General features: G+C 37.6%; 1 pseudogene; it reads right to left on the bottom strand.

Moving 5' to 3' along the window:
* Nucleotides 1-344: 344 nt before the first annotated feature.
* Nucleotides 345-23370, bottom strand: LOC149818275 (uncharacterized; annotated as a pseudogene).
* Between the last annotated feature and the right edge of the window lie 905 nt (nucleotides 23371-24275).

Consider the following 24275-nt stretch of genomic DNA (forward strand, 5'->3'; position numbering starts at 1 on the left):
CAACGAGACAAAAGAGAGAGAATCATATGCCCACTCAAGACAATGAAAAACTTGAAGCAAATTTGAGGGAGAAGTTAGTCCCTACTTCATCTTTAGCAACTACAGCCCATTGCTGCAGCTCATAGCCTATCTCTTCCTCTTCCTAAAACTTGGATTAGTGATTCAAAGACCACAAATCATATAGCAGGAAAAAAGAAAGTATCGTATCTGAACACATTCAATACTTAACAAAAAAAAGATTACAGAGATCCTACTATCAGGAAATCCGAACTCCATAATCCCCTTTCTAATAACAATCTGGAACCCCGAAAAAAATCTAGAGAACCCTACCCCGCATGTTTGACTCAAGACCGATCAACCAAGAACTCCTTCAGTGTATCCCTTTGCTCGGATGTCATAGCTACCGAAAACCCCAACCCACGAACTTGGGAGTTTCGGCAGCCAAGAATCAATCGAACCCTCGGTTCCCTTTCTTTGACAAACCCTAATCGCACACCGACTTCATTCAAGACCTACAAAAAAAAGGTACAAGATCCTACCTGTTTCGGCGAGAAGAGGAGGTGGCTGTCGCGGTTGGGAGGTTGCCAACGTCGATTTCTCCACTGCGAAGGAGCCGGTGTCGATGGTCCCACTGCCGCGCATGAAAATGAGAAATCAGAGTGAGAGACAGAGAGAGAAGGAGGAGAGGGTGGAAGAGAGAGAGAAAGCCAGCGAGTGTGGGAGAGGAGGGTTTTAGGGCGCCTTTTTGTAGAGGGGAGCTCGAAAAGGGAGGGTTGTTACCCTCACCTCCCCTCTTACGAGTTTGCAAGTGTTAGGGTTTTGAACCCTAACACACCCCTTTTATCGGGCAGCCCCTTATCGGGCTCCTTTTTTTTTTTTTCACTTTACAGGGTGCGGGTTGAGTCCGGTTCTGAGCCCTGCGACCCATGACTCGGGATCCAACAATAAAGTGGATCCGGGTCCAGTTTTGAATGTGGATCCGATCACATTATAAATGTGGATCCATAGGTTTGATCCAAATGGGTCCAACTGTGAATCAAACCCAAAATAATTTTATTTATTTCTTTACTTTTATTATATATATATATAATAATTTACATAGGTATGATTCTTATGGATCCGGGAAGCGGATCCTAGGCCCAAAACACATAAATTCTACTTAATTTCATAAAAAAATGCATAAAATTTTCGGTTATTACATATTAACTCATTAATATTGTCATAATTGAATTGTTAGATTGTAGTAATTCTTGAAGTGTGTTTGTTGCACATTTGGCGAGGATATAAGAGAAGGATTTGAAAATGATATATGTTTATTTTTTGAAGTATATGTTTATATGTAAATGTATCTTTGAAGTTGAATGCTTGAGGGGGTTGGATAGAATGAATGTTTGAGGAGGTTGTTGAAGTGTATTTATTTTTTGAAGTATATGTTTATATTTGAATGTATGTTTAAAGTTGATTGTTTGAGGAGATTGGAGAGGATAAATGTTTGAGGAGTTTCAAGAAGTGTGTTTATTTTTTGAAGTGTATGTTTATATTTGAATATATGTTTAAAGTTGAATGTTTGAGAAGGTTGGATAGAATGAATGTTTGAGGAGGTTGGAGAAGTGTATTTGTTTTTTAAAGTGTATGTTTATATTTGAATATATGTTTGAAGTTGAATGTTTGAGGGGTTTAGAGAGGATAAATGTTTGAAGATGTTGGAAAAATATGTTTTTTGAAGTATATATTTATATTTGAACATATGTTTGAGGAGGTTAGATAAGTGTATATATTTGAATAAGTGTATGTTTGAAGAAGTTTGAAGTGTATATTTGAATTGTATTTTCTATTTTGATTAATGTAATGTAAAAAAATTTAAAACTAATATAAAAATTTATTTTTGCAGGTTTAAGGCTTATAACAATGACATTTCTGTGCCATCGTTATAGGCTTTAACAATATGTCGCTGTTACAACCTATAACAACAATGTAATTGTTGCCATCATAGCCTAAAATGGTGACTTACTTCTCATCATTATAGACTATAACAACGAGTTAATTCTCTCCGTTACAACCTAAAATGACGACACCAAAATGGCATAATTATAGATATGTCACCATTATAGGGTGGGTCACCGCTAGTGGTGTTTCTAGTTCTAGTGAGATTCGTCACTGTTGTTGGGTCACATATTAACAGTGACCTGTAGTCATCGTTATTACTCAACTAAGGCAAAAAATTAGTGGTCGTTATTTGTCATCGTTATAGATCTATAACGGCAATAAATAAGCCAATAATGGTGAGAAACATCAACACTATTGACCCTCATCCTTGTAGTGCATCCATTGGATTCACATTTGTCCTACCTTGATCTTTTCCAAGCATTATGTTAAGTAAGGTTAGTTGATCGAATCAAACACCTTTTTTAAAATAAATTTTTATAAGAAAGGTGTTTTTGTTTGGTAGAGTGAATTGTGCGAATGCCCACATGGAATAATAAGCAAAAATTTGAAAATGGTACCACCCTCCGAAGAGTTATCACAAAAAAAGTCCACCCTCCTCCAGCCTTTGGTTCTCTTATTGGGGTGTGTGTGTCATTTGCTCAAGGTAAGGACTTCACTTGTTTGCATCACCACAACATATATGTGTTAAGCCCACAGAAAATAAGCCATTTCCCATGGAAAAGACACTATCTTTACCATAGAAATGCCCCCCTTAGGGTGTGATTGCATCTATGGATAAAAACTATTTGTCTAGAACACAAGTTGGGCCCTGAGAGGTCAAACTTTTATGTCCCAAAAACCAGGTTCAGCCCTGTGGGGACCAATGTGTCCCCAGGCAAGGCGTGTTACAAATACAGAACAACCTGCTATCTGTCAAGATAAAGCGGTCCAAAGACATGTTTCTTTGGCTTATCAAATGTGCCCTTAGGGCATGTTTGAATCATAGAAGCCGGGATAGACCTTGCTCGGGTGATGTCTTGTGTTTGATACATTGTGTAGGGAGCATCTATGTGAATAGTGGATCCGCTAGGGTTTTGACAAGTGATTTTTGAAATGGATCCTTTTTTTTTAGTTGAAGGTGATATGGGATCCTTGTTTGCAAGTTGATCATCTTTCCTTCTCTAAGAAGATATCAACCTTACTAAAAACTCTGGCTCTCCTTCAATTCAAGCTTTAGCGTGCAGCACCATGTAACCCATACGTAAAACCTATAAGAAAAGGTGAGCTTGATGGTGTAGGGACACAACCAAGTCTAAAAAAAGACCAAACAAGAATGATGTGCAAACCGTTAGACAAATCCAAACTTATTCAAGCAAGACAAACAAATAAAACAAAGAAAATCAATGGATGCAAGTCTCACCTTAGGCTTAGGTAGTTCTTTTTACGACAACAATGATGAACACAATGACAAACATGTAGAACTTCAGTTGAGAAGAGGCTTCAGGACTAGTGAGAAAAGGATCTAGATCTAGGTTTGGGTCTAGGCTTCAATAAGGTGCGAATATGTGTGCACTATACTAGGGAAAATTCTCACAGAGTGTGGGTATTGAATGCCTAAAGGTGCTAGATGAAGGGGATAAAATAAAGACCCAAATACTAGATATACTAGATGGAGGGAGGTTAGATATAGATCATATATCATAAATGCCCAAAATTAAGGATAAGACCTCTATTTATAGTTGCACACACAGATCTTGAACCTAGGTCTAGTAGATTCTAGGTCATATAAACCAGATTTAGATGCCATGTTGGTGCCTGAATTTGATTGGCTAGAGATTTAAGGTGACACAATCCTATTGACTAAGGTTTTTAGCTTAGGAGCCAAGAAACCGGAATTAGCAGGTTGAGAGGATATAGACATTGGTTTTGAAAGTCTTGGGGGCAAGTTTTGGGCTTTTTGGTAAGTTTATGGGTCCAAAACACCTTCCAAGTATGAGTTGGGCCTAAAATAGACAACACTGGCCGAGGCTCCACCACGCTTGACTGCACGGGCTATAACCTAGTTTGTCGCCCAAATGGAATGGGTTTGGATCCAAACTTGATCCATTCTCTAGATGACAACTTGACTTGCACATGTACCAACTTAGACTGAATCTGATCCATATCCATACTGCTCAGACAAAAACTTGGCTTGGGCGACAATGCATGGGTGATAATTCAGTCTGGGCAACAATTCAGTTTGGGCAACAATTCAATTTGAGCGACAATATGAAATAGATATGGAAACCTTGTTTTGGCCATAACTTTTGATCTCAATGTCAGTTTGAGGTGTTTTCTAGTGCGTTGGAAAGCTTATGTTGTCTTATTTCACTCTTCTTTTGGATGAAAAACTTGAAAACATTATTTTTAGGCCAAAAATTTATTTGAAGATCTAATTGCTTTGGATAAAATACATCAGTATTTCAATAAAACAAACTTTGGACAAAAATCCTTAAGATGTGATTTGTTAAAATTGGGTTGTCTATAGTCCCAAATAGGATAAACAAAGACATTAATAGTTTGTTTTCAAGGGTCATGGTGGAACCCATGAGTCACACCCCACTAGTCCTAAACAAATGTTGCCTAGCGTGTTCAGGTGCACTGAATCAAACACTAACTTAGAGTTTGTTCATGTCATAGATAACACTTTCTTGTCATTGTAACACATTCCAGGCTTTCATCTACAAAATAGAAAATTAGACCCTACCAACCTAAACCCCTCCCTTACCATGCAATACAAGAAATGTTACTACAGAAGTAGGCCTCTATTCAAATTTATTATAGGGCCTCCTTGTGCAAGAAAAGAGGCCCCTCCATTTTCTTTTTTGAAAGGAAAGCTAGAGTACCAGTTATACAACAATACCATTGGGATTTGAACTTGCAATGCCCCAACACAAGAGTGACATGCACTAGCTGCTCCTATCAGACAAGCGGAGCCCCTGTTGGTAAAGAGGCTCCTCCATTGCATCACCATGGTGGGGCCCATAAACCACATGGGTCTCGATGTTTTTATATAAACTAGGACAGACTATGTACTAGAAGTTCCATTGCTAAGAATACAATCCTCGAGCAGGAAGACTCGAGGCTCAAAAAGGAACCAAGTTATTTATGAATGGCTTGATATTAGCTCATCTAATAACTCATGATAATGCAATTTGTTTTTGTACTTGCACTCAAACTTGAATTATTAACTTCTTGATCATGGGGTCCACCTCCAGTTACTCATGTTTGCCACATGACATCTAGGCATGACAATGTCATAGTTTTACACTAACTATAACAGAAAAAATTTAATGCAGGCCAAATAGAAAAAAAAAACCCATCATCAGACATGTGTCCTTAAAACATAACATGACATAAAAAACTATGACATGTTCATCCAACATATATACATCTTGCGGTTTTATCTACAAGAAAATAAGAGAGATCTAGGATGGAGGCTTTTGTCTAAGAGAATATATAAAAGTCTACATCTTCTCTTTGAACTTCTTTTTTTCTTCTCTTTCTCGTTTATAGTCTTCTTGATCTCGCTCTTGGTCTTCTTTCTCACATTCCAATTGTTCTTTTAATTGTTGGAGCTCCAACTGCGTTGCCTCCGGCTGAGAAGATAGCTCTGAAACATGAGTTTTGCCTTTGGATATAATGGCAAATGCACCCATCCCTCTCACATGTCCAGACTATTTCCTGAGGACTTTGGCAAAGACATCTCACTGCAACATTGATGGGCCTCCTTGTGAAGAACATGTTTCATCACTTTTAATCTTTAAAGAGTGCAACTTATTTTGCACAACGTTAATATTTGATTATCAATAACTAATGATAATGTACAAAATATAATGAATGAATGTGAATTCTACTTTGCTACTGCAAAGTGTGAGTTACTTACAAAGGTGTCTTCTGCTTCGCTGCAAATGAATGTCATGTGATCTGAATGGGTATGCATCTATTTGTAGAACACTCACGTCATCGGTTCTTGCCCATCTATTTCAGTCTTCAAATAACAAATTTATAATATATTAAATCAAACATATTTAACACTATATTACTATATAAAAAAAATAAAGTTAGGGAATAAAAAACTATCGTATGAAACCTATAGATATACGAAGATGATCTACTATTATGTTGTACCATCTTTTTACTCTATTCACAAAATTTTTCTTCAATGTCCACTGTTAACCAAAGAAAGATCAATTAATTTACGAAAATCTAAAAATGTAAACATTTATTTACTTATGAATATATATCCAATACTTACCGTCCAATAGTCTTCGGTTAAAAAGTTGCAAATCTCTTTTCACACTTCAAAGTTGACTCTCTCAGGAGGATGTTTTGCTGCTTCTTTGTGATTTTCAAACCTCTTATAATGCTTGTATAAACCTTCTTGCACCATTGAGTATGATAGTTGAAGCTGCTTATCTATGGTAACACACTGTTCAACTATATCCTTCTCTAAATCAAACTCAGTCTGCATCAAATTATCATAATATAGTTAGTAATATTTTTTTATAGATTAATTTGTTTATCAAAATATAGTTAGGCAATATACTTACATAAACTGCCCCACACAACACCAACTTCTTGTTCTCTGAGATTTTTATCTACGACTTGTGAGTCATGTTGGTCAGCTGTCTAACAATGCACAAAAGCTTCATAGAGAATACAGAGGTGCCCTTGCCCATGATTCCTTGCATCCTAGGCTTGATACTTACTGAAGCCTTTCATTACTTGATTTGCTTTTAGTGGGCTATACATTTGTTCTTCCCACGTTTGCACTAAGAAGATTCTACTATTGCTAATTTGTTATAAGAAACAAATATATATTAATAGAAATGATAGTAATAAAATTTTAATTATACAAAAGAAATACTGGACTAATATTTACCTGAGGTCACCAATGATGACTCTAGAGTTGCAGAGGCCTGCGGTGTCAAAGGGGGCATCTCCTCCTTCTTTGAAGTATCACCCACATGTAATATAAAGTGGATTTGGTCTAGGTGTTCACCTTGGCTGACGAGTGGTGAACCATTCCATGGGAAGAAGGAACACAAACATCCTCGTTGTGAATGACTATATATAAACATTTATTAATTTTATGCAAATAATATTAGATCAGACTACACTATACAAAATTGAATTATATAAGAATATTTACTATCATATAAAAACAACATTAAATTTGATATATATTATAAAGAACCAATATACATTTTTGAACTCATTTTCAATAGAAAAAAGAACACAAAGGAAGAAGACAAAGCAATAAAACATGCACTTATAATACACTTCCTTTGTGACCCTGAATGCATTATCAACGCTTTAATAGGTAGATATTCAACTATATTTATATCAAATTCTAGTTCTAGCCATGAGTCCACCAACCAATAAAGACTTTCTGGCAACACAGGGTCTTCCTTCGCTGCTTGTGATACAAACATACTGAAATAACCGATATACATTTAAGTAGTCAAGGTTCCATTAATAAATATATTTTACTTTTACTCAAATTTATTATAAATTCTAATGCACTGTGTTGTTCTTAATAACCATCTATAAAAGAAAAAGTTAATTGTTGGATGACAAACTCTAGTACTTATCAAGAAAATTTAGTGTGTATTATATCTCCAAATATGATCCCTAAAAATGGTGGCTTTTCATATCTATAGATGTTTAGTTGTTTGTACATTATGACAATTTTAATTCTACAACTTAATCTCATAATAAAGTTGGTTATTGGATACTGCTCTTACTTTACTCCCTGTTGCCACTTGCCTGCCAGTTCTCTTGTCCTTAATCACAAAGCCATCAAATGAAAACTTGAACAAACAGGGCATATCAATGGTTAATTAACTTATGAACACCAAATTCTTTTTAATTTCGAGAACAACCAAAACATTATTTAGTTGAAGAGATTGATCACCATTTCAATCTTTATAGACCCAATATGAGTAATATTTAATCTAGCACCATTTTCAGTCATAATATTTTCTAGATCAAAATACTTGGAACAAGTTTTAAAATTACCTGAGTTTGTCGTAATGTGAGAGGTAGCTCTAGTGTCAGGGAACCAATCTTGATCTTCGCTATCAGCAAGTTTAATGGTAGTAAGAGCCCGTGGAACATCTTCAACTTGATAGGCATGAATAAAAGGATGCCAACAATTGGTGGCACTGTAATTTTTATCTTGCCACATATTTGACACAAGACTCCCTTTTCCTTTTCTTGGCCCATTATGGTATTATAATGATGTAAACTAGTTTTGCTTTTGTTTTGATTGAATCTACTACCATCTTGGACGGCTTGAATAAATCCATGACCCTTAGAGCTGAAGTATTGCTTTGGATTAAATCTATTTCACTGATTGTTAATTTTTTGCTCAATAAAGGCAGGATTTTCATTCACACCTTCTTCATGAATGGTGTGCATGGTTTCACGCCCTTAAAGCAGGCCAATCATGTCATCATATGAAAGAATGAGTGGCTTTAGCATCGTTGTTATAGAAACATCATGCTCATGACCAAACTCATTCAAGAATAAAAAAAATACCATGATTTCATCTTCCACGGGCTTGCCAATTGTTGCAAGTTCATCACAAATTTTCTTAAATCCATTGACATATTCATTTACCAAAAGATTTCTTTTTCGGTATGATTGCAACTTTTTTGACAACAAAAATTCACATTCCTTGAAAACGTGAGCAAAGGCCTTAATGAGAATATTCCATATCTCACTGGATGTTTGACGATCAATGACGAGACCTAGCACTTCTTTTGATAGAGTGCACATGATTCATCCTCGCAACAATCAATCAAATTTCTTCTAGGCAATAAAATTTGGATTTGAGACACCATCAATAGTTTGAATTAGGACCAAAGTTTCACCATCTACAAAACCAATCATGTCCTTGCTTTCGATGAGGCCGAGCAATTATTTTTTTGACAACAGAAAGGCTTGATTGTGACGAAGTTTGCCACATTCAAATTGAGAAGGTATGAGAACTTAATAGAGTTGTCGATGGATGCTGAAACCATTGAAGAGCACAATCACTCTCTCACCCAGGACACTATACCATAAAGATAAATGCATAAGTTTAGAGTTACCACAATGTTAACGTGATTTGGTGAGATGATCACTTACATCCACGATACTCTGTACTCAACACATGGAGTTTTCCACTATTTAAAATAGTTATAGAGTTCCCAGATTTACAAGAGTTTATCAAAATTGACTTTTCTTGCCTCAGTCAATTGTCATTATCCGATTGAAATAGGTTACAATTCTTTAACATGATAAGTTTATCAAATTCCTTATTATGATCATCATTATCTTTAATAACCGATATACTCGAGATTATCATTTTAGATGGCTTTAGCTCAAGAAAACTCAACTTTATTAGAGTCTAGAGTTTTTCATTTAGAAGGAGATTATCGTTGAGCCTTATTCTTGCTATTGAGTTTACGCGATCTGGGTGTACCACCTATTCTGTTGAGAGGGTGTTGTGTGTTCTCCCTGAACACGCACTGTAGCTACAATGCATGTTTGGGGTCTCGACTGAGTGCCACATGGTGCTCAGTCGGGTGTATAAGACCCTACACCGTCGTACACTCACCTGCTGGTGTACGGGGGACATATAACTTGCCCCTATCCTGGTGCATGCTCCTTGCTTACAAGAGGCTCTCTGAAATGATGGTTTTTGACGTACATGGTTTCTGGCAAATCTTCTGCTCCCCTCCCCCATTAAAGCAGGTTATATGCCCCCCCCGAAGATGGCCGTTAGCCACAGTGCATGTTCGGGGTCCCAATGAGCGCCACATATATAAGCTCATGGGGCTCGTATCCTCGTGTGCGTTGACATCACTTAGCATCATAATCTGGTATGGTTGCAAAGACTTAAATACCCTTTCCCTCCATTCTTGCCATGAAACAACGGTTCAAGAAGATGACAAAAATGTTTTCTATTCAAAAAAAGGGAAACGACCGTTCGAGATCCTCCATCTAGAAAAGTGAAATGGCGGTTCGAGAATGATGTTAACTCTTTAAAGTCCAAACGTTTTGTTTTTGCCCTAAGCAGTAAAATTTTGCACCATCTGCTGTAACATGAGCTCCCTTTGATGATGCAAACTTTGCCGTCGTCTGCTGCCACCGAACTCTCCTTTGCCGTCGTCTGCTGCTGTCAAAGCGTCCTTTGCCGTCGTCTGCACCGAAGGACCCTTTGTCATCGTCTGCTGTCGCCAGAGCACCCTTTTCTGTCGTCTGCTGTCATTGGAGCATCCTTTGCCATCGTCTGCGTATTGGCAGCATCGTTGCCACCATCAGTTGTGTCTATCTTCTGAGTGTTTCTCCTCCACTGTCGGATTACCAAGGTTTTGTTATGCAAACAAATAGATTTGTAAATATGAATGCTAAATCTTACAACTGGTTTTACTATTCATGCTAAATAATACTTATTTTCATACTGAAACAAATCGATTTGTACCTATCCACCTTATGGGCGTCAAAAAATAGTTAGCAATATTTGTTCTTATGAAGGCCAAACATTTCAACGATGTGTACTTATGAAGGCTATATTTCTATAATGATTTATACGTTCAATGCAACAATGATTTATAGTTTGAAACAATAACAATTTAATAAAACTACCATAATTTGTACTTAAGTTTGATAAATCATACAATAATGTATACGTATAAAGCCAAACGTTACAACGACATATACTTATGAAGGATGCAATTTATACAACAATTTGTAAGTTTGAAGTAGCAACAATTTATACATTTAAAGCACTAGCGATGTGTATTTATGAAGTTACCTCGATTTGTACTTAAGTTTGCTAAATCTTACAACGATGTTTACTTATAAAGCCAAATATTGCGACGATTTGTAATATTGGTGATTGTGTAACAAATGGAATAATTTGTATTATTATATAGTGGAGGAGGCGGTTGTAACATATAATGATGCTGTTAAATTTATGTGTTGTGCAGGTAAGCAATGTCTAAAGCTCGTCAGACAAGAAATACCCCGCTGTTCTATGAAATGAATATTAGAGAAGTTGCCCACCAGTCCCATCTACATGAACATTATTGAAGGTATCAAATTATAATGAAGATTGAAAATGATAAAGACAGGTACAAAGCGTTGAAATTATATTATGCGAAGGATTATCCATCAGATATTGAGGCTGAAGACCAAAGGAAGAATGTGGAAGAACTAAAGATGAAGAAGAATAAGGATGACAAAGAGAAGGAAAAGTAAAGGAAGAAGGAGGAGAACGAAAAGCAAAGGCAAAGGAAGAAGGCATAGGAAAGAGAAAGGTAAAGGGAGAAGGAGGAGGAGGAGAATGAAAGACAAAAAAAGAATAAGGAGGGGGCATATGAGAAGGAAAAGCAAAAAAAGAATAAGGAGGAGGCGGATGAGAGGGAAAGGCAAAAAAAGAATAAGGAGGAGGAGAAGAAGGAGGAGAGGGAAAGGCAATTGAAGAAGAAGAAGGAGGAAGAAGAGAAGGAAAGGCAACTGATGAAGCAAGAATATTTTGAAAAGCAAAGGCGGATAAGGCAAATGAAGAAGGAGGCGAAGGAGAAGATGGAAAAGCAATTGAAGAAGAAGAAAGATGAGGAAGAGAATGAAAGACAAATAATGAAGATGGAAGAAGAAAGGCAAAGGAAAAAGCATCAGAATGAGGAAGAGAAAGAAAGGCAAATAAAGGAGAAGGAGAATGAGAAGGAGGACGAGGAAGAGAAGGAAAGGCAAAGGAAGGAGAAGGAGGACGAGAAAGATAAGGAAAGAGAAAGGAAGAAGCTGGAAGAGGAAGAGAAGAAAAGGGAAAGGAAAAAGCATAAGGAAGAGAAAGAAAGGGAAATGAAGAAGCAAAAGGAGGAAGAGAAGAAAAGAGAAATGAAGAAGCAAAAAGAGGAAGAGAAGGAAAGGGAAAGGAAAAATCAGAAGGAGGAAGAGAAGGAAAGAGAAAGGAAGGAAGAAATTAACAAGCAGAGGAGGGAGGCGAAGGAGCGAAGGAAGGAAAAAGTAGAAAAGCAAAGGGAGGTAGTAGAGAAACAAAAAAGGCAGAGGAGAGAGAGAGGGAGGGGATGAAGATGAGAAAATTATGACCAAGGTACGTAAATCAATCCTATCTGTCACGATTTACTGTGATAGGTACTACTGTGATAGCGATTAATGTGATAGCAATTAATGTGATAGCGATTACTGTGAATGATTTACTGTGATAGGTATTACTATGTATAGCGATTACTATATATATCGACGTGTAGAAGTACAAATGAGACTAATTTACAATTGATACGAATAATATGCTATTTTGTGTTACAGGGAGGTCAGAAGAGAAGTAGAGCACCATGTGAAAAGCTCAGAGGGCGGTCTCAGTGGTTTGTAGTTCTGTCGTGGTATGGTCAGCTAAGTGCATATCCAAAGGATCGATTACGAAACATGCACTTTGGTGGTCTTCTGGACCAACATTTTTTTGAAACGTGCTGGAACACCATGACCCACCTGGTAAATAAGTGGAATCATCAGACGAACACATTCCAGTTCGATTCTTTTGAGATCGCCATGACCCTAAAAGATGTGGCATGGATTACTGGCCTTAAGTGTCATGAAAGTGCTATCCTATTATTAGATTCAAACTATAAGCAAGGGACAAGTGCACGACCCTTTTAGGAATGTCGATGGATGACTGAAGTCAATGTAATTCTGGTGGAAACAATTCTACATCGATGAAAGTTTCTTCTTTCCATAATAAATGGGAAGGCTGGTCCACTACATGTGCATCTGAAAGAGCTGATCAAGAGTTGCACAACTTCCTTCTTTATTTTTTTGGTCTTACCTTATTTTTCGATTGTTTTGCTTCGAGAATAAGTTACTTGTGGCTGCAGTTCCTCAAAGACTTAGATGAAGTCGACAACTGAGCATGGAGTTCTGCTATGCTCGCACACTTGTACAGTCAACTTTACTGTACTCGTAAGAGTACAAAAACCGTTGGGGGGTTTTGGCCATTTTTTCAGGTATTTGTTTATTACATATTTAGTACTTGTAGACTAATCTTGTTGAAGGTTGTAGTGTTACTAATATATTATTATTGTAGGCCTGAGCATGGGAGCATATTATCGCGTTACATCCTCAGTGTAGCCCTACGATTTTTGGTTTTTCAAAGATCGGTCGGTGGACTAGAATAAATGTCAAGGAGGATAATTCTAAGTTCATTTTAGATGGTCTGCAACTAAATGAGATAAATGGTTTAAAATCGTTTACAATCATTTCAACATTTATCATTTAGTAGTATAAATCGTTGGAATGTTTGACATTCTTAAGTAATCTTTGTTGTAAGATTTTGTCTTTCTTAGTAGAAATCATTATCGCTTTAGCATTTATCTTTCAGTACTATAAATTGTTGTAATCATTTGCATTCTTAGTAATAGTCATTGTAATATATTTAGCATTCATTATTATAAATAATTTTAATATTTATCATTTATTAACATGAATAATTGTCTATACCTAAACCATAATCTCCAATGTACAGGTTGTGTGGAGACCATATAGAGATAGGGAGGATGAGGACCAAGAGCTTGTTGCTGAGGGTGTGAGACTATCTGACCGCGATATTTGGTTATTTAACAATTATAAAACTAAGTTGCAGCATGGTAGTCAAGTTCTCTTATAATCTGGCTTGGGACAGTCTATCCCAAAGAAGCATGTGGAAGTGAGAAGGAACATGAATTGACACAAACGCTACAGGAAACAATTGGATAGCTGGAACAAAGGAGGTGTCTATGCCATAGCGTATGATTATAAAGAACGACAATATGATCCCAACTATTTCCAAAAATATTAAGAACCCATGCATCGTGGTTGCACTTTTTGTAGTGGTTATTTTTAAATAATATTTTCCAGTAAAACAGTTGGAAAATTGTCAACCAAAAATAATAAAAACCGACTTTCCATGAATGTGGCAAGTACGGGTCGAATCCACAGGGAACAAGAACTATCCAAATTACTTATAAAGATTTCAATTTATTAATATCAAACTCTTAATCTAAGTTAATAGATACAACTTCTAAAGAAATTACAACTAAAATTACAATAACTAGAAACACAAATCTAAATTCTCCTCCAGATCACCAAGGGCAATTTCATCCTTTCACCAAGTATAATTTTTTTTTTGCGCTTGACAAGATTAACCTTGTAATCTGTAGTAAGCTTATCAACCTAACACAAAGAAAAGAACAAGTCAGTACACAAACATGATAATTAAATCTAAAATTATACTAAACCTAATTCTACAAACAATTAATATAATAAAAATTCAAAATTAACTAAGATATCAATTCTAAGAGCACCAACTAATTATCCTATGTCTAACTAGGTTAATTATTGCAAATGCACTAACTAACATGCATAAAAACACTAAAACTACTGAAAATCACAAAACTAAGAAAATGACTGTTTTACCCTCAACTAGTGCAAAAGTGGATTCTGACAACTTTTCGCAAACAGAGAATTTGAAGAAGAAAACAAAGTCCAATTTTCATAAAATATCTTTTGTTTTGTTCCTGACAGATTTAAGAATCTGTCAGATGTTAAGTATTTTAAAAAATTCTTCTGAAGCTCCAGATATAAGCGTTTCAAATTCGTGAAAAATCTGGAAATCGTATGTCCCGAAACTGAAAAACCCGAAAAAACTGATTTTGAAAAACGGTTAAAAGTCAGACCAAATCAACTCGAAATGAGCTGATTTTTGGACTGCTAACAGTGAACACCCAAATGAAGAGAATAGAAGAAAAATTCTGGAAAAACTTTAAAAATTTGCACATAAAATGACAAGTGCAAGATGCAGTAAAAATCGAGTTTTTAAATCAATGCACTATTCATTTGAAATAACCATCTAATTGCACTATGACATTGAATGATATGTAAAAACAGTCATAAATGTTCTAATTTTCTGTTAACTACAGAAAATGAAATCAAATGGAGTGACTAAGCAAACATGCAATGAATTACACAAGTATCACTAAATCTAATCCTAACAAAACACTATTTTTAAACTATGCTAAACTACTTTGCAAAACTAACTACACTATCCATGTTAGATACTTCTAAATTAGAGTTAAATATGAATTTGAATCTACTAAAGTTAATATTTAATTAGGGTTAGTTGACTCAAGACACTAAGTAGGACAATTCATGTTTGACTTTGACTAAGCTCACGCCCTACCTAAATGGACCCACTAGGGTTAACTAAATTTGAGACTTAACTAAAATAGACACCTAATAAATAAAGACTATTTGTGAAAACCGAAAAGGAAGAAAAATAATTAAATGAATCTATCTAAATTACACGCCTAAATGGGATTCAATTAACACTAATGAAGACCTACCTAAATGATAAATCACGATTTCTAAAATCTAAGGATAATTCAACACTTACTAAAATGGTTAGTACTATATCTATGCTAGGTCAAGATATGGATTTAATGAAGGGTTATAAATGCTAGACAACAAAATTGGAAATGACAACACCCATCCACTCTTACCTTAATAATCCATTTGGAAAGATCACAATTGCAAAAACTGTCCAGCTTGAGGGACCCACACGTTTTTAGGGTTTCATTAAAAGAAGGTAGCCCCTTTTTAAACTCTTTCCCAAAGCCTTACAAACAAATTTTAGAAAGGAATTTGAAACTCAATTTTGTTTCCAAACTTTGAAAGGATAAATATTTCTATATTGGCTGGACTAGAAGGGGGTTACAAATTCCTCAATTGGATTCCATGAATTTGAGTGAATTTTTCAACCTACCAAAATCGTTTTTCCACCAAAATTACCCAAGTGCCCTTTATCTAAAATGCAAAACTAAATACTTAGCTAATCTAATCTATCATTAACCTAACTAAATTAACCTATACACAAATAACTCAAAGAATATGAATAGCATGTAAAACACGAATTGGAAAGAACTAACTATTTTGAATAATACACCTAAATCGACATTACTGACTTACCTAAAATTACTAAAGCTAAATAGAATGAAGACACACTTTCCTAAAATTTAAGCTACAACCACGACTACCTTCTCCATGAAGGAAATGACAACCATTAACACGCCTAAAATGAGTTTTGCCTAAACTATAAAAAAAAAATGAGAATTTTTTCTTTCTTTTTCTTTTTGAAACATATTTCAAACTAAATTAAAACCAAACTTTAATCTAATTATCATCTAAATCCAATTTAGAACTGCCTAAAACATAACTCACTGAAATTGTAACCCAAAAAGAATTGACTAATGTGAAACAAAAAAAATCGTTTGACCTTAACAAGACACAACTAGCCGATTTATACACTTGAACTAGACACCCTACATGACCACGATTAAATCACCTAATTAAACTCAAATGCAACCATAGCTGGGTAGAAGACACAATTTGAACATGCTGCATGCCTAAAAAACGCAGAAAAGACAACGAAACAAAACGTTAAAATCGGCTAGATCACTTCTAGCCGATTCTTGAACTTTTTGTGAAAACTGACTATTGAAAGTGATTAACGCCTAAACTGAAACCATACTTGACATTCAATCACAGCAAAGACTCAATTAATGACAGTGGTTTTGCTGTCAAAAGAAATGAAAAATAAGAAAGGGGCTGAGATTTAGAGAAACTCGACTATAGGATGACACAATATTATCTAAAAGAAAGAGAAGGGAAAGACCTACCTCAAGGGCGATCCGACGAATGTGGGGGTGGAAAGAGCGGAATCTGCCAATGGAAATTTGTCCAATCTTCTTCAATGATGCTGGAGCAGCACGATGGAACTCTTTCTTGCAGTTGCAATACGGTTGAAGCACACCGAAGGTGGAAGGTGATCCAATTCACAATCGGTTGGAGTAGAGGATCAGATGGAGGTAGAGCCAATCTATCTTGTTGGAGTAGACAACACTCCACGCAAGATTGACGTCTTCAATTTCTGCTACACCTACAAAAGAGAGCACATATGATCAACACCCAACAAGGAGGAGTAGAAATGAAAAAGATATATGAAAACAAAGAGAAATAACAAGGGACAATGCATGAATCTCAAGTAAAACCCAAAGAAAAACAAGTATGATGGCGTGTGATGGCTGGAGCAAGAATCAACAAATGTGGTGCTAGTCTCTAGGCAAAGACGCCTAGGGTTTTCAGAAAAGACATTTTTATATTTTGGCTCAAATTTCCAAAATTTCAAAAGAGATTTAAAATAAAAATTTTTGCTCTGCGCCTCTTTTGGAAGGGGTTTTCTGAAAACCTTTTTCTAAATGGGTTTTGGATCACATGTAAGATGGATTATGATGTTTTAAGAACTGATCCAAGGCCCAAGATGATCTATTTGGGTCGGATCTGGATCCGAATTACCTTGAAATCCATGCCCAAGCACTAAAATTGTAATATCTCACTCAATTTAACTCTGATTTACTTGAAATTCGAACCAAGATTCCATTATGTCTAAATACCTCCAATCATGGGTTCTAAACCTTAAAATCACATAAAAATGCATGAATATAATAATAAAATGATGTGCATTTCATGCATCATCAAATACCCCCATGCTTGAATGTTTGTTAGTCCCTTAACAAACAACTAACTGAGTTATGAACTTGAAAAAATAGACAACTATGCACTAAACAATTAAAATCCTAACTCACTTTTGTAGGAATCACGGTTGCATTTAGCTCATGCAACAAGCCCTTTAAACCCCTGGGTTACCCCAGTGGACGAGTAAGGTCTCGTGAGGATTTGCAGCGATGCTACCCACAAACATCAATGTCATGCAAGAATGATTTTTCAAAAATATTAGGCAAATAAAAAATCAGTTTAAGCAAATATTTCATGTAATGTACACTCTCATAACAAATTTAGAATTCTTATGCCACCACAGTAAAAACCTTTTTCTTTCACTTTTCTAAACTTGTAATTATCTATGATTTTCTTCAGAAAGTCAATTATTATCATGTTATTATTCATTTATCCTCACTTGTATATTTTCTGCACAACATTTCACAATTATTCCTAAGCAATGAATTTTCCTCATTAAGCTCACTCTTTTTCTTTTGATTTTCAAATTTTCACCATTTTTTTTTTCATTTCTTCTCTCTTGAGCATTCTTCTCACTTGAGCACTATTTATAATATCCAGTTTTGTGACCCATGTAGCGAGCTTTGGGTCAGTGATTCCTAGGCCAGACGACCTTAGGGCACCAGATACAGAGTGTCCCTCAGACTTAATTGCTCGAGTCACTAGACCTTCTATTTTAATAGTTTACGTATAGTCTTTTTCTCATCATGTGAAATGTCTCTATCTCTTAGGCTTTCTATGAAGTTCATGTAACAAGCTTTCGAATCGGTGGCTCCCAAACCAGATGACTTTAGGGCACCAGGTGTAAAACACCCTTCAGACTCTACTTGCTCGAACCAAATAGGCCACATATATCGACTAGACAAGAAGCTGATCTCCTTCGTTATCCTTTTCGTCAAGAGGCCTCAAACACTTCAACTTGTGTTTGAGCTCAACTACTGGGAATCACGAAGACATCAACAACTAAACACAGTTCTTTTCTTTTAAGCTCATATTTCTAAACATCTTTCAATTGCTTAGTTTTCCCACAAAACATACCGTGCATACTTATACTAAAGTGATTCAAAATATTCTAATATTCAAATACTATCTTTTCTTTGAACAGTTTCATAAATAACTACTCTATTTGGATCAGATCAGAATTTTTTTTTACATGGGGCTTAAAAAATTCTAAATTGTTAGATTATGCAAAAAACAATCATATATGCTACAAAATTGTTCTTAATGACCTAATTTTTTGAGTTTTTAGCTACTTGACATAAAAAAATTTTTAGTGTGTATCTAAACCACCCCCCCATGCTTGAATGACACTGTCTTTAGTGGCATACAAAATGTGTAAACATGCAATACAAATGCACACTAAAGATCAATAAACTAAATACGAGAAAAAGGATAGATACAACCTAATATGTGTCGGGCCTCTGAAGTTGATGATAAACTTGACTTTGGACTACCACTATGCATATACGAAAGCATAGTTTCTGCTAATCTGGTCAATGTTCTGCTCTGAAGGTTGTGCTCTGCACCTGATAACTAATCCTCACACATAAAATATTAGATAAACCTGCATGAATCAGAATAAGTGTAAGTTCATATGAAATAAAATGACTGAACAAAAGCAAATGCTGAAACTGAAAAACAAAACTAATTCTACTATCTACATATGATACATTCCTCTGCTCAAATCCTATTCCTTCATGAGATCCCAGACCTCACACTCACCAGCCTGTAAGGTATCTGAAATGTAGGGCTTCAGTCTTTGCCCATTCACCTTGAATGTGCCGTCGGTTTGTGGGTCAAATAATGTCACTGCTCCGTGCGGGAATACTTCTCTCACGATATAAGGTCCATCCCATCTTGACCTTAATTTACCTGGGAATAGCTGCAAACGAGAATTGAATAACCACACTTTCTGATCCGGCTCAAACACTTTTCTGATAATGTGTTTATCATGAAAGGCCTTAGTGCGAGCTTTATATAACTTGGCATTCTCATATGCATCATTCTTGAGCTCTTCTAACTCGGTGAGCTGCAATGATCGCTCTTTGGCAGCCTGGGTGAGGTCAAAATTAAACTTCTTGATTGCCCAATATGCTCTGTGTTCCAGCTCGACAGGGAGGTGGCATGCTTTTTCAAAAACAAGACGATACGGGGACATGCCAATGGGAGTTTTAAATGCAGTCCTATATGCCCAAAGAGCATTATCTAAGCGCTGGGACCAATCCTTGCGGTCTGGATGAACTGTCTTTTCTAAAAGCCGCTTAATTTCCCTATTAGAAACCTCAACCTGTCCACTGGTCTGCGGATGATAAGGAGTGGTGAACCGATGATTGACAAAATACTTTCTCAAAAGAGAAGCTACCTGCACATTCCTAAAATGCTTGCCACCATCACTTATCATCGCAGATGGCACACCAAAACGACTGAAAATATTATGCTTAATGAACTTAAGCACCACTCTATGATCATTGGTCTTGGTTGCCACAACCTCGACCCATTTGGACACATAATCAACCACCACTAAGATATATAAATTGCCAAATGATGGCAGAAATGGTCCCATAAAATCTATGCCCCAAACATCAAAAATCTCAACAATCAAGATCGGGAGCAAGGGCATCATGTCCCTCTTGGACATGTTCCCAGTATGCTGACAACGGATGCATTTCCTACAGAACTCATGCGCATCTCTGTGGAGTGTGGGCCAAAAAAATGCAGACTGTAAAACCTTTGCAGCTGTCTTCCTACTGCTAAAATGCCCTCCACAGGCTAATGAATGACAAAAACTGAGGATGAACTCATACTCCTCCTCTGGTACGCATCTTCTGATGATCTGGTCTGCACAATATTTGAACAACTCTGGACCATCCCAATAATAATGTCTCACCTGTGATAAAAATCGCTCTCGCTCATTCTTATTCCAATGCTCAGGAATCTGCCTCGAAACCAGATAATTCACAATATCTGCAAACCAGGGTAACTGCGATGTTCCAACTGCCATAATCTGCTCATTGGGGAAAGAATCACTGATCGATCTCTGATTCTGAGTGGTCTCCATGATCAGTCTAGAGAGATGGTTTGCTACTACGTTCTCACTTCCCTTCTTATCTCGAATATCGAGATCAAACTCCTCTAGTAGCAGAACCCATCGGATGAGCCTCGGTTTGGTGTCTTTCTTGCTAAGAAGGTACTTCAATGCAACGTGATCAGAATAGACAACCACTTTCGAACTGAGAAGATAGGACCTAAACTTATCCAAAGCGAATACTACCGCGAGTAGTTCCTTCTCTGTCATGGTATAGTTCATTTGAGCATCAGGTAGAGTTCTGCTCGCATAGTATATCACATAGGGCTTCTTGTCAATCATTTGTCCTAAAATGGCCCCCATCGCATAATCGAACGCATCGCACATAATCTCGAATGGAATCATCCAATTCAGAGGTCTCAAAATGGGTGCAATGGTCAAGGCTTCTTTGAGTATCTCAAAGGCCTTCATACAATCATCACTAAACTCAAAGGGCTAATCCTTTTCCAATAATGATCAAAGCGGTCGAGAGATTTTTCTAAAATCTTTGATGAATCGCCTGTAAAATCCGGCATGCCCTAAGAATGACCGAACCTGCTTAACAGTGGTAGGTGGAGTCAATCGTGAAATAGACTCAACCTTCGCTCGATCAACCTCTATCCCTCTTTTGGACACAATGTGTCCGAGCACTATCCCCTCTTGGACCATAAAATGACTCTTCTTCCAACTCAAAACCAGGTTTGTCTCCATACACCTACTCAATACTCGAGTAAGTTTCTGAAGGCAATCCTCAAAGGAAGAGCCATACACAGAAAAATTGTCCATGAAAACTTCCATGACATCATCCACCATGTCAGAGAAGATAGCTAACATGCACCTTTGAAATGTTGCCGGGGCATTGCAGAGCCCAAACGACATACGTCTGAACGCAAAAGTGCCATATAGACATGTAAATGTGGTTTTCTTCTGGTCATCAGGATGGACAACTACTTGATTATATCCCGAATATCCGTCCAAGAAACAGTAGTAGCTCTGTCCTGCGAGTCTTTCCAAAATCTGATCAATGAATGGCAACGGAAAGTGATCCTTTCATGTTGCTACATTCAACTTTCTGTAATCAATATAGACTCGCCACCCTGTGGTGGTCCTCATCGGAATGCTTTCCCCCTTTTCGCTCTCCACAACAGTGAGTCCATATTTCTTTGGCACAACCTGAATCAGACTGACCCACTGGCTATCAGAAATGGGGTATACGATCCCAGCATCCAAACATTTGACCACCTCATTTTTCACCACCTCTTTCATATTAGGGTTTAATCTTCTTTGTATGTCACGTGGACTTGGCTTGTTCGTCACAATGAATCTGATACATGCAGAATGAAGGATCAATCCCTTTCAAATCAGCAACCCCCCCAGCCAATCGCTGCCTTGTGCTCTCGCAAAATGTCTAGCAGTCTCTGCTCCTGCTCCTCTATGAGCAGTGACGAGATCATCACAGGCAGAGTCTCACCAACACTGATGTATGCATACTTGAGTGAATCCGGTAAGGATTTCAGCTCAAGTTGCGGGGGAGACTCTATCGATGATTTGGCTGGGGTCTCAGCAAGTGGTGGGAGAGGCTCAATGCTCCCTCTCCAAGGAGGGAATCCTAACGAAACTAATGACACATCTACACTAAGTCTACAACTATCATCTCCTGTATGATACATATCTAGGGAATCCTCTGTCATATACAACTCTGGTTGTGCTTCCACTAAATCTTGTGCTATATCAACTTGGAAGCACTCCATATCTCTCACTGGACCCATCGCGACATTGAAAATGTTCATCCTGACCTTTCGATTGTCGAATGACAATTCCATAGCTCCGATTCTGCAATTGATGCATGCATTGACAATCACCAAGAATGATCAGAGTCTGGTGCTGGCTATCAACTCCTTCCATGTCAAGGATAATGAAATCGACTGGAAAATAGAACTCGTCCACTTTAACTAGCACATCTTCCAAGACACCTCTCGGTACCTTGACAGAACAATCTGCTAGCTGAAGTGTAATCGGAGTCGATCTCATTTCTCCTAGCTCAAATGAATCATAGAAATATCCGGGCAGAATGTTCACGCTTGCTCCAAGGTTGAGTAAAGCGTGTTCTATGCGGATGTTTCCTATGGCACATGCAATGATCAGGGCTCTAGGGTCCTTGAGCTTTGGTGGAGTCTGATGCTGAATCACTGAACTCATCTGCTCAGCCAGATGGATCTTGGTAGGAACTCTTCCTCTGGATTTCCTCTTCTGGGTACATAGTTCCTTAAGGAATTTAGCATAAGCCGGCACCTGATGAATGGCATCTAGCAAAGGCAGGTTGATCCGTACATGCTTGAAGATCTTGAGCATGTCCTGGACCTTCGTGCTTTGCTTTCCTCTGCCCACGGGAGATTCTAATGCTTTGGGATAGGGTGGTTTTGGAATATACATCTGGGGGTCCTCCTCTTTGTGAGAAGGCTCACTCCTATCCTGCTCCTGAACTGAGGTGAAGGACTGAGTCGCAGAAGATGGTGTGTCGAGTCTGACTCATCTGTCCTCTCTCTACTCTCGACATGATACTCACGTCCACTCCTAAGGGCCATAACAGATTTGGCCTGTTGCTGTGACTCTGTGATGTACATGCCTCCTGTTATTGATTCCTTGCCCTTTGGGTTCATCACTGCCTGACTCGGCAAACTACCCTCAGGTCTCCGACTGATCGCTTCTGCTAACTGCCCCATTTGCGATTCTAACTTCGCAATGGACTGAGTGTGCGAGCTCAAGATCTGACTGCACTTCTCGAAGGCATTCTGATTAGAGGTTTTCACCTCTCGGAACGCTTGGAGAAGTCTCTCCTCGAAAAAAGTCTGCGGAGTAGACTCTTGTGAGAGCTGAGGAGAAAAAGAAGAAGTGTTCTGAGGATAGCTCGACCTCTGAAATGTCTGAGTGAATGGTGGCGACCGAGCAGGCTGAGAGGGGGGAAGCTGAGTAGAAGGCTGAGGATTCTTCCATGAAAAGTTAGGATGATTACGCCACCCCAGGTTATATGTAGGTGAATATGGATTGTTCGGGGGTCTGGCGTAACCCTGAGCAACCTGAACTTGCTCTTGCACAAATTCAGGGTACTGAGTTGCCGAAGGGCACTCAGTGATCGAATGTGTTGGACTGACACAGAGAGTACACACCTGATGACTGGTAGATGGGTCTGCGAGAAGTTGATCTAACTTCTGTGCAATCATACCCACTTTGCATTGTAATGCAGTAGATGAACCAATTTCGAGAACACCACCTTTCTTAGGAATGCTAGGTGTGGTTCTATCGGACTAAGAGCTAGAAGCATGATGGAGGGAATTCTTTGCTAATCTGTCAAACAATCTTCATGCTTTATCTTCACTCTTCAACATGAATGTCCCTCCGCAAGAAGAATCAATCATCTGACGATTCCTGTCAGACAATCCATCGTAGAAACTCTGCACCAGTTGCCATCTCGGCACCTGATGGTGGGGACATTTCCTAAGGAGATCCTTCATCCTCTCCCAGGTCTCATGAAACTACTCACCATCTAGCTCTGAAAAGCTAGTGATGGCTTGCCTATACTGGTTTGTCCTACCTATAGGAAAGTATTTTCTTAGGAACTCCTGCTGCA

This window comes from Nuphar pumila, chromosome 13 (genome assembly GCF_984573655.1).
Source record: "Nuphar pumila chromosome 13, dmNupPumi1.hap1.1, whole genome shotgun sequence".
Classification (NCBI taxonomy): Eukaryota; Viridiplantae; Streptophyta; class Magnoliopsida; order Nymphaeales; family Nymphaeaceae; genus Nuphar; species Nuphar pumila.